Source organism: Ischnura elegans, chromosome 7 (genome assembly GCF_921293095.1).
Source record: "Ischnura elegans chromosome 7, ioIscEleg1.1, whole genome shotgun sequence".
Lineage (NCBI taxonomy): Eukaryota > Metazoa > Arthropoda > Insecta > Odonata > Coenagrionidae > Ischnura > Ischnura elegans.
Window position 1 is genome coordinate 88,237,473 of NC_060252.1, and position 11,364 is coordinate 88,248,836.

An 11,364-nucleotide genomic window follows, 5' to 3' on the forward strand; every position below is an offset into this window, starting at 1 on the left:
CTCTTTAAAAATGAAAGTAGCATTCCTTAGACAGGTAGTTTTGCGAAAGTACTTCAAAATGGGAGACTTGGAAGAAATTTCAATGTTAGTGTTTGAAAAATTGAAATCATTATTGCCGTTTCTGGTTGCTTACAAGTGTAGCAGTATCTAAGTTTAATTTTTAGATTATTGCTTGTGAGTTTCCTAAGGCGTTACTGGGATTTTAACTTGTTGCCTTGCATTGGACTGGATGTATTTGAATGGCCAAGTACAGCTCGAATACCAGCCAAGATGAGGGTTGATAGATAAAAAGGTGAGCTCTACGGCCTCAAGGTCAAATGGAGTGGGTTATACTCTGTTGATTGAAAACGTACAAACCCAGAGTATAACCCACGGAGTAAATGTTGTTTGTGTGATTGTGTGTGTGTGTTTCCTTAACTTAAGCAACCTTAGCGAGGCCCCCCAAAACCCTACACTGTTGATCGTGTGTTAGTGAAGGGTTTCCGGTTGAGAGGCTGGGGTTTGTCACTGCTGTGAATTTTCCCGTTCCAGCATACCACACAGTGTTTTGTTTATACCTGTGACGACGTCCCTTGTTACGGCCATTGGAGTGTTTCTTTCCCCATTTGAAGATGAGGGTTATCTATTATCCACTCTTATACATGAATACCGTAATGAAGAAGGAAACACGTCATCCTAAGGGGGATTTTTGAAGTTCACAGCAAGCATTTGACCACCTCGATGAATTCTGCACGCTTATGGGTAAATATCGAAGCCCAAAACCTTTGTTTTCATAATTGATCGAGCACTCAGAAGAATGAATTGTTGATCAATTACTTTTTCATGTACTCAAACACAGTACACACATTAAACATAATCAGTGATACTCTGTGCTATAAATAAGTGCGTGCTAATATAGTAATTAGTTAAGAAAGATTTTGTGCTTTCCCGGCATAATGACTGAGTGAAGACTTTTCAGGATAGCCACCGTGTCAGGAACTGTTTTACTGCCGACGTTTTGATGTCCAACTCGGAATCTTACACGGGATATTTCTATACTTCAGGCTAGAAAACGAAGATTCTGAGAAAGCACATGGAAATATCGTCATTTAATTCGAAAAGAGGAACAGTGTGTACTGTAAACTTGTTCAGTGCACAGTGCACTGCTAAACCCATCTACAAATAGCAATTTCAACAATTTTAGGGTATTTATGATAGTGACATTTTCAATGAAATGCCTGGGTGCAGAGGTGGATCTATGGAGTACAAGAGGTTATCCCCCCTCCCCTTTGGGTATCCAATTTACACTAGATAGAATGATTATTTTTTCCGACCCCCACTACTGCTGGATTTTTAACCCCCATTTTGCCCTCCCCTTGTCCCTATCCTGGATCCACCACTGTCTGGATGGAAAAGGTTCACCTTAAATACCTTTGTCACGTTGAAAATACCGATGTAAAAGGACATGTAGAGCTGTTTTTGGTGGTATTTTATAAATATGAGATCGATTGAGCGGAATTACTCTAACCAAAGGAAACGTAGGGGTTGTCGGAGGAAGGAAGTCGGACATGGTGGAGTCGTCCCTCTTACAGCTCAATACCATTATACACCCGCACACGAAATGGACTTGCGCTACGTCAGTTGGAAGGCACGCTACGAAGGGGCGGAAACACTCTGTAACGTTTTTATTCCTCTCATCTCCCCCACCACCAAGACCATCAAAAGGGTCCCTCCTCTCGTGAAAGGGTGCCTTGTCCCGACGATTCTGTCGCACCTAAAACGCCGTCTGTTTCTTCGCCGCCCGCTTTTCATTTATCTTCATATCCGTATCACTTTATTCGCAGTTCGTCCCGCCTCCGCTGCCGCGTGACAGCGCTCGACTTCATTCACAATACATTTCTTTCCCCTCAGTGTCTCTTTAGCCTTCGAAACCCATGCTGTCATGCGTAGTGAATATTTGCCTTTATTGTTTTCTTCTTCTAAGTATAATAATTTAACTGCCGAGCCAGTATATGTCCAACGTAGGAAAATTAATGCGATAAAGATGAGCAGTTCAATTATGAAAAATGGAAGTTTTTAATAGTTTGGTATCTTACACTGCTTGAAAATGCCGGTCCGTATTCCTCTTACGCATTAGTATCATAAACCGGTATAATATAAGATGAAAAGTAAAGAATACTTCTATTATACTATTAATAATTTTCCTTGTGTTAAGTATTCCTGTTACTAACAGACTTGTGTTAAGTTCCTTATTCCATAAAGTCACGCCTGAAACAACTAATTGTGGTTTACTATAATCTAGAACAAATCGAAAATACACCTTTCTTAATCGGATATGGTTATGGCTATTCTAATAACAAACAGCTTTTTGAATATATAGGTAAGTCCTCATTCATTTAATTTAGCTCGGCGTTCACCACGGAAATGAAGAAATGTACAATTTTAGACTCGAATATGTTGATTTCGAAGAAAAACGTAGTTTAAATGGCATGACAAATGCAAATAATTAACCTATTTTTCATTCTTATAAATTTGAAAATAGCATTTAAATGCATTAAAAATATCAATGATTGGAGGAAATAAATAATAAAGCTCTGCACATTTGCCTTTGCTATTTAATTGGAAAGCCATTTTAGGCTTTCTGAGTCACAATACTTTTACACTCAATGAAAATGATCATTGTGATTAACACCACAGGTGACAATCACAATGATAAGAGTAAATATGGGTACTGAAAATGGGTTTGAATAATTGAATATATTGCTAATTAACTCATGGGTAAGTTGTGTATCACGACTGATCTTTTGAAATGTATCCTTTGTGACAAAGGAAAGTGATAAAAAAACCGCATTCCAAAGTTTGTGTGATAAGAGGATTTGGAAAAAATTTCATAAAGTTTTGCGCCGCAGTATCATGCTGCACTAGCCTGCCTTTGATCATTAAAACAGTTAAATGCTCAATATGATTTAGCTGGCTCGGAAAAATGACTTGCCGCTCAATTTCTCAAATATGACTGTATATGTATATTGTTAAAGGTGGAAAAATAATGCCATGCCATTGGGCGGCATAACGGCTCAGTTTCACTTGTTTTTCTAACTTTTTGATCTGATGGAAAAACAAATGCTATCGTAATACCGCGGATCACTTTATACAACATGTCCTACGTTTGGAGAGAGCCACCGTGTCAAGGCTATTCTAAAAATTACGCTGTGTTCCAAACATTTAACGGCCATTCTATCGCCTTTTTATGGGCTTTTTTCGGTTTTAAGAGTCCCCAAAGACATCCGATGGCCGTTTGAAGTAGTGAATACCGACTAAAAATTGAACAAGCCTCTTTTACAGCAGCGGTTTTTCACTGCGCTCGTATAAATGAAGACAATACCATGAATTTGAAGTCAACCTTTTCTCTTCTCTTAAGCTTTTTTATCACTTATTTTCTTTTAGATGGAAAATTGATCATGTGATACATATCGTATCAACTGATAGCAACAAGTATTCAGCAACACACAATAAACTCTTCCAAAAATATTAATTAGTATTCCAATATCATCAAAGCAAAAAAAAACTTTTTTGCCGGAAGAAATGCATTTGTTTGTTGAAAAATTACTCTAGTGCCGGAATTTAGGCATTTATGTCACATAATAGAATTCAAAACGTGAAAAAACTACAAATCACATTCACTAGCTCTGATGAGTCCGAAATTAATGTAATACATCAGAATTGAGGTACTTTAATCTCAAATCAACAACGTGAAAAATAATATTGAATGAGTTTCACTGGTGCTACCGAGTTCCTCAAGTTGAAAGGTTTATGGGAAATCAGTTGAAAATGGAAAGAAGAAGTCCATGGATGCTGAAATGTTGCACTCACGGGTTGAGTGATATACATCATATATAAAATCATTAATTCAGATATTTTCTTAGGCGATAAAGTTTTCACCATATTCAAATAAATATGAGGCCAACTTTGCTCAAAATTTAATGGAACAATGAGTATCAGCAGCGCCCTACCAATCTTAGATTGTATCGCCCACGATCGCTCAAGATATTGCAGTTAAAATTGTACCGCCAGCTTCCCAATCCTGATGTATGCATTGCTCCTCTCAATAATGAAGAAGTGTGTAAAATATATATTCCATGCATTGTATGTAATATTTCGAGAAATCGCCTAAATAAGCCAGTTGAACCTACTTACGTTTTTGTGTATGAATCTGGGTTTTTCCTTTGCTTATTTTCTGTTCTCTTAAGGCATATTTTAAAAATTGCCAATGCTATATTTTATATAAAATATAGCATTGGCAATAAAAAGATATAGAAATACTAAAAATGAAATAAGTAGATTTTAACGAATTCAACATTTCCTCACCACTGTGCAGTACATTACTGAAACGGTCGATGCACAGACCTAAACCATTTTAGGATGTTTACGATCATGAAATACAGGGGTGGAAAAGGTCTTCTAATTTATTTTAAGTAATAATTATTATGAAATACTTTTATTAAAAGATTAGAAAAAGGATTTGGAGCATACTTCGACTAAAACAATTTTTGACTGTAGCTTAAACATAAATTTTAAATGTATATGTTTGTTTAAAATTAATTTCAACATAATTACATATTTTGGATAAAAAACGAGACGTATCTGCGATAAATAATAGATATTTTATAATGACGTATTTTGAAAATATGGAAGGAACTGAATTTTAATTTCACCCTGTTATATTTTTTATTAATGCTAGAGGTACGAAATATTAAGCCCTAAGCTGTTGCTCCATATATTATTAGCTTTTATTAATTAGGCATCAAGTTTATTTTATTTTACGAGAGAATTTACCACGACTTAAAATGGTAATTCTAAGAAAGGAAAAAGGCTAAAATTGAAGTTCCTACAAATGACAAAAACCAAAATCTGCCAATAAAACTTGAAGGTATTTATATTTTTATATAGTCGGAAACTACGAGAGAAATTTGTGGAATATTAAATGATAAATGAATATCAACGCGGTGCGGTACTACCACAGAACCATAGTAGCGAATATGGCCTTAATTCGTTTATAAAAGAGGAAATGATTCTCCAATGGACAAAAGAATAGTTCGTATAGAAGGGGATTTCGTATCATCCGAACTCGTAACATGCGGAGTAATTAACATTGGCGATCATAGTAAAGTTCATGGGACCGGAAACTCACCTCTTTATAGGCGGTATTTCGTTATATGTATGATTGTCACAAGATTATTTTACTGTATATTTCCATGTCCGACAGAAACGATACATTATGGGAAATACATACATTACCAAAATAATTGGTTAAGGAATTTCGTGTCTTCTGAATTTTTATGACAGGTATTCCTAATTGAAAAAATTTGTAGGAGATCGATTTAATAATTCAGAGTGAAAATTTAATTATTTTATTCATGCAGCACTCAAATCAACTCTCAAACCGTGTAAAGGGACTTTCATTAAATTTTGCATGCACTCTATACAACAACCGGTAACCATTTCAAGGAATTCAAGCTATAATATGAATGCTGTGGATGCGCTGAGAAGATTTTGTAATATGCAGGAATCCTACAATTTCTTTACTCCTCCGCGACAACAATACTTGCCTACCCTCACCACGCTAATTATAGCTAGAGTACAGCAGGTGATTCTAAATAAGGAGTTGGGGTGAGAATGAGAGAAATACGCTTGCTAGGGGGGGGGGAGGGTTTGTGACGTCACGGGTATTAGGGTGTGAGGCCTCGTTATTGGAGTGAGGGATGAGTCTCTGAATGCTGAGCACTTTCCTTTCTTTCCTGCCTTTCCTTTCCCTTCCTATTATGTCTCATCCATTCATTTCTTTTAAATTTCCTCCATCGCTGAAGAAAATAAAAATTCTAACACGGAAAAGGAGGAAAGAAAATCTTTCAAGATTAATGCGTAGTCATATATATTATCCCATATATGTGTGATCGAATGATTTTTGTGCCTATATAGAATACTACGAGGGTCGTTTTTTCATGCTCCGATGGGCCATGAACAGAAGACGAAATGATCGATTAAAAATAATTTCGTAGCTGAATTTTTTGTTCGCATGCCGTGTCTTTTCGACATAATTACCTCGGCGATCGAAGAATTCAAGAACTCGAAGAATTGGTTGGGACTATGGACAAACTTTACTATACCCTCTTCTTAGAATGTTGCCGACTATGACTTCCAATGAATGTTGAATTGTCCGGAGGCTCATTACCCGTTTGAAAACGATTCCCTCCAAGTCACATCTTCATTTCACACAGGTTTTAGATGCTAATGTAGTACAGTTGCTGACTTACAAGCCACATCTTCATCGTCATTCGTCACTACGTCGGCATTGCACGGTGGGTGATCAAAAATGTCCCATTGAAATTTATCACGGAGAAGCTGGGCTGTATCAGCGCTGAGATGACGGTCGTTGTCATGGATCAGAGCACTTTCAGAAATCAGCATGCCTCTTCATTTGAATGAGAATGGACGTAATGTTTCAGACTCAAGCCACGGTGCATTTTAAAAAATCTCTTTTTTCGGCATTAAAGTCAAGACGTGTCAATACTGAAGCTATTCGGCGAGCTTTTTGGCTGTTGCTCCGCAATGCACACTTGGTGGGAGAATAAGTTGAGGCAGTGTGGTTGATAAGATTGCTACTAACCACTAAAAACTTAAGATCAGCAATGACTTGAGCGTGTGGTGCGGAGGACGTGCAGTAGCCCTATTATCTCAATACCCGCCTGTCGCTTGTATGGTGTTTATGCTGAGCTATCGGAGGTTGAAAAAAAACGGCCCTCGTATAGAACTATATAGTATACACACTTATATACCTCATAGTATTTTATATGTATTTTTCAGTTTTAGGTGCTTAGAAATTTTCCTGCCAATAATTTGTGGGAGTCAGTGATTACTGAAGCTATGGTATATTTTGTGTGTAAATAAGCTTATATTCGTAATAATTCTCATTGGTGACACTTCAAACAAAGTTTAATATGAAAAGACCCAGGTTTTGGCATCTCAGTACCTTTTACTAGTCCTTGGAAGCTATCTAGGCCAGGAAAATGATAATGAGCCACCGAAACCTAAGTCAACCGATGATATAAGCTAGAAATATTACCACAGTGTTTCACTATGAATTTTATCACCATTCGCAATATCAACACTGAAAACATTTTCTGTTAGGAATATAATTTTGAGTCTTATTTTCGTAATCCATGCATAAAATGCAATGTAGGGATGAAGAATTAAGAGTCAAAGTCATATTCGATAAATATATTATAAATTATTACTCAAGCAATGGTGATTTATACGAAATCTGAAGCCATTTTCTCCAATTACTTACATGGGTTATAAACATTAAAATTTAATTTCATTGGTGATGAATTTTAGAAGTATCGTGGGCCGTGAACGAAGCGTTACGTTTATAAAGTTAAATTGAATGATTCCTGTGACTATCCGTTGCGGTTTCCTATTATTAGGTCGCACCTTTTTATCTTTTTTGATGACGAAACACACCTTTAAACCTTACTCTAGGCACCATAATATCTCTATTTGAGTGTGTTTCTCAGTTGTAAAAAAATTTCACTCGAAAAAGTAGAGGAAGAGTTTTTTATTTTGAGATGTAGTCAGATATTGAATAGGGTTGGCCCCATATACCCTTCTAATTTAAAGACGGTAGAGTAGATTTTGAGCGAGTTGTTCAGACACCAAAATGGACCGATTGAGTATGGTGTATGCTTACTCTAAATGATGTCAGCCAAAAATATGTTATTGAGTTAAGAAGCAATTTTCATTTTGAATTCTCAAATAGTATTTAACTGACCTATAAGTATTCAAGTAATCTTTCTGGCTGTTTGGTGATGAAATCAATATAAATTAAAGTTACTATTATTTAAACTAAAAATAAAATATTACATACATTACGATTTATGAAAAAAATGTTAATCTTTTGGTGCGTAATTTACCTTGAGGATTAGTTTTTGAGTATAAGGGACTGGCATTATCAAACTTAGCTGGCTTCTTTTGACAAATGATTTATGAAATACAGCCATACTGCCATAGAATCTGAAGCTCGGTGAATATTGTCTGATTATGGATAATCAAAATGTAAGGCTATACATCTAGCGTACTGCGAATTATTCGGGAAGTAAATATACCGTTGACATTTCTAAGCGCAATTAAGGCATACATGACCTTTAGAGCATGCATGTGACACAGGAAGAATTGAATCAACGACCTTTCCAGGCGCAAGTCAGTGACTCTCACTACCTCTACACAACAATTTTTGGTGAAAAAAGCACGGATTCGTTCGCCGGATATCTCAGTATTATCGCGGCAAATGAGTGCATTGAAAGAAAACTAATGAACTCGCGCGAACTAATTATAGAGGGCGAAATTCTCGCGGCATTTATCGCGAGGAATTAAAAAGAAAAGAAGGCCAAATTGTGCGGTTTTGAGAGTGTAGGTGTACTTTTTTTCCGGAACGGTCGGGAAATTCTCCAGAAAACGGTTATGGGAACGCGGAATGGGAAATGTTGGGACGAGAAATAATAAAATGGTTTAAATGATTATCATTTTTTTCTGAATATTTTTTTTGTTTTCTTCTTCTGGGTTGGTGGAATGGAAAGAGTTGGGTCGGAGAATAATTTGGGCACGGAGAAGAGGAGAAGGAGGTAGTTATCCTTCGAGAAATGGACGGACGGTATTGGAAGGGGTCTGAGGGCTTAATGGGAAGTAACGGTTACGGAGGAAGGGGGGGGGGTTTGAACTCGACAGAATGGCGGATAAGAATATAAAAAAGCTTTTATTCCTTCGGGGAAGGGAGGGGGACGTTCTTTTTGCAAAAGGCTTCGGAAAGAGACGGCGAAGGTGAATTCGTCCCAGGAGAACAATTGAACTGCGACGCTTCTGCGTGGGATGGGTATATGGGAAGGACACTTTTGGAATGGGGAGAGGATAGAAGAGCAAGTCTCGGAGAGGGGGTGGATAGAGTTCTGCTACTTGGATATAAAACTGAAGAGAGGGACACACAGAGAGGCATGTACGAGAGATATAAAACTGGTGGGGAAGAGGTGAAAAATGGCTTTCGTTGGAAGAAAAAATTCTCGAGGTGTGATATGAGGTCGAATGTAAGGCAGTAAAGACAACTTCCAACTATAGTTTTTTTCTCGCACTGCTCACTTGAATGAATTTAGGTAATCTTGGGGTTATGTTTGAAAAAAAACATTATTATTCCTGCTTTTATTGTTATTATTTTAACATTATCTGCATTAGTGATTGAATGATTTATTTATGGGTCACATTTGTACAAAGCGGTCGTTCACTCGGCCCGAAATTTAAGTGAATAAAATAATTCTCTAGATCTATTAGAAAGATTAGCAACGGTGAAAGGAATCTTACTAATCTACCTATCATCTCTTAAATTAAAAATAAATAAACGCCAAAGTTTTCGCCCACATTTCCTGAGCTGGTGACGTCATAATCGTTCCAAATCATTTAACCGCTAAATTTATGGTACCGGTCGTTATGTGATACAATCGCTCCATGGAGTAAATAGCAGGAAACTGTGCGAGATTGATACTAGAAGTGTTTTTATATCGGTGACCAGCTCGGTAGGAACATATGGCGTAATCAACTCATCTGCGATAGGTTTAAGGACGTCGGTGTTTTGTTACGAATGGTTCGATAAATCTGCGACGGATCGAAAGTATACCTTGGGTGGTTCTGGTTTCCATAAAGACAAGAAAAGAGGCGTGAAGGTTACTATAGCCCGCATTATACAATGGCCAAAGGATGAACCCTACCAGATTAACGATGGGAGATATTAATTTTTACTTTTTATTCTATCATGTATTGGACCTCGAGTCGACTAGATCATCTTTAGTTACAACTATTATTCTGTTAATCTCGTTTTCTCAGGTCTATTATTTTTCTCACGCATAATTTTATATTCTCAGAATATTTTTGGCATTTTTAATTTTGTTATTATGGTAATATGGTAATTTAAATGTTAATAATAGTTGTAATTAAAAGAACAGAATATTCGGTTATTCTGACCATCAGATTATGGGAACTGCTGCATTTCCTAGATTATCTCCCGCAACAGATTCTAATCGAGGGATAGCTTTGAATTTACCCTATTTAATTCGGAAAAAACTGTTTTAACGGTCCACGCATAGGTAGTGCTCGTTCAACACGTAAGTGAAGATATGCTATTTCTTGAACGCTAGAAAACAATCATGCGGATTATTTTCCCGTGTAGAACTATTCTTGTGTTTGTATATTCATTCATCGTATCTACGATTTTAAGTTCACTTTTAGATGAAAGATCAGTACTGCATTTTACTCTTTAATGAGTCTGCTTTTTGTTTTCCGGAAAGCTTTTACGGCAACATATAGAGCTAACTCACCTATTTTTACTTCCCGAAGACATTTCGATAGCTTGTACCAAGAGGAAGAAGGGGATGATGTCAATTATAACTTCTCGAGAAAAAAATGTCCTCTTAAAATAAAATCCCATGCAAATAGTAGCGCTTTAATGTTCCATACCCACTATTCATTGTTGAAATGGGTCTACTGATATTGATGTTGAATTTAAACATTTATTAACGTTTAAAATTATTAAACTGTGCTAAAACTATGGAGATATTTATTAAAGTCTGATGGTACGTTGCTTATAAGGTAAACGTATATATTTCTCTCGCTGTCCACGTTTTAAAAAGTGCGCAGATTTCTTAATCAGCGGTCGTAGAGATCATGAATGAAGATACTAGCTCAGGATTAGTTCTGTTCGGGAGAGTATTCCACATGATTGTTTTCTAGCATCCAAAAAATTACGCATCTTCACTTATGTGTTGAACGAGCACTACCAAGGCGTGGTTCGTTAAGACAACTTTTTCCGAATTAACAAAGGAAAATTCAAACCTATTCCTTGATTAGGATCTGTTGTGGAAGATAATCCCAGAAAAATATATGTAAATAACGATCTCAGATAAGCTCCAATACGGTGGTCAAAATAAGCGGAGCTTCTTTACTTAGCTTTTCATTCACTGCGCGGAGGTACGTCCACGTCGATTTCAATACCAATTTTTACCCTAAAATGGCATTTATATTGGTAGCCTATTTGTCTATCGAAAAAACAGGCATCTGTGTATGAGTTTTACTAACTTTCGGATTATATAATTTAATTTGTACCTTTTTGACAGAGGCACATATGCCACAGCCATGGCGTCTTGGATAAATTCTGCATAAGAGCTCATACTTTAAAATGGTTCCTGAGCACAAAGCGAGGAAAGGTTTTCTCTAACGTTAAATAAGTCAATTATCCACTTATTTTTATCCTTCTGCCATATCTTATACGCCTCCCTAACTTCGTCTTCAGAA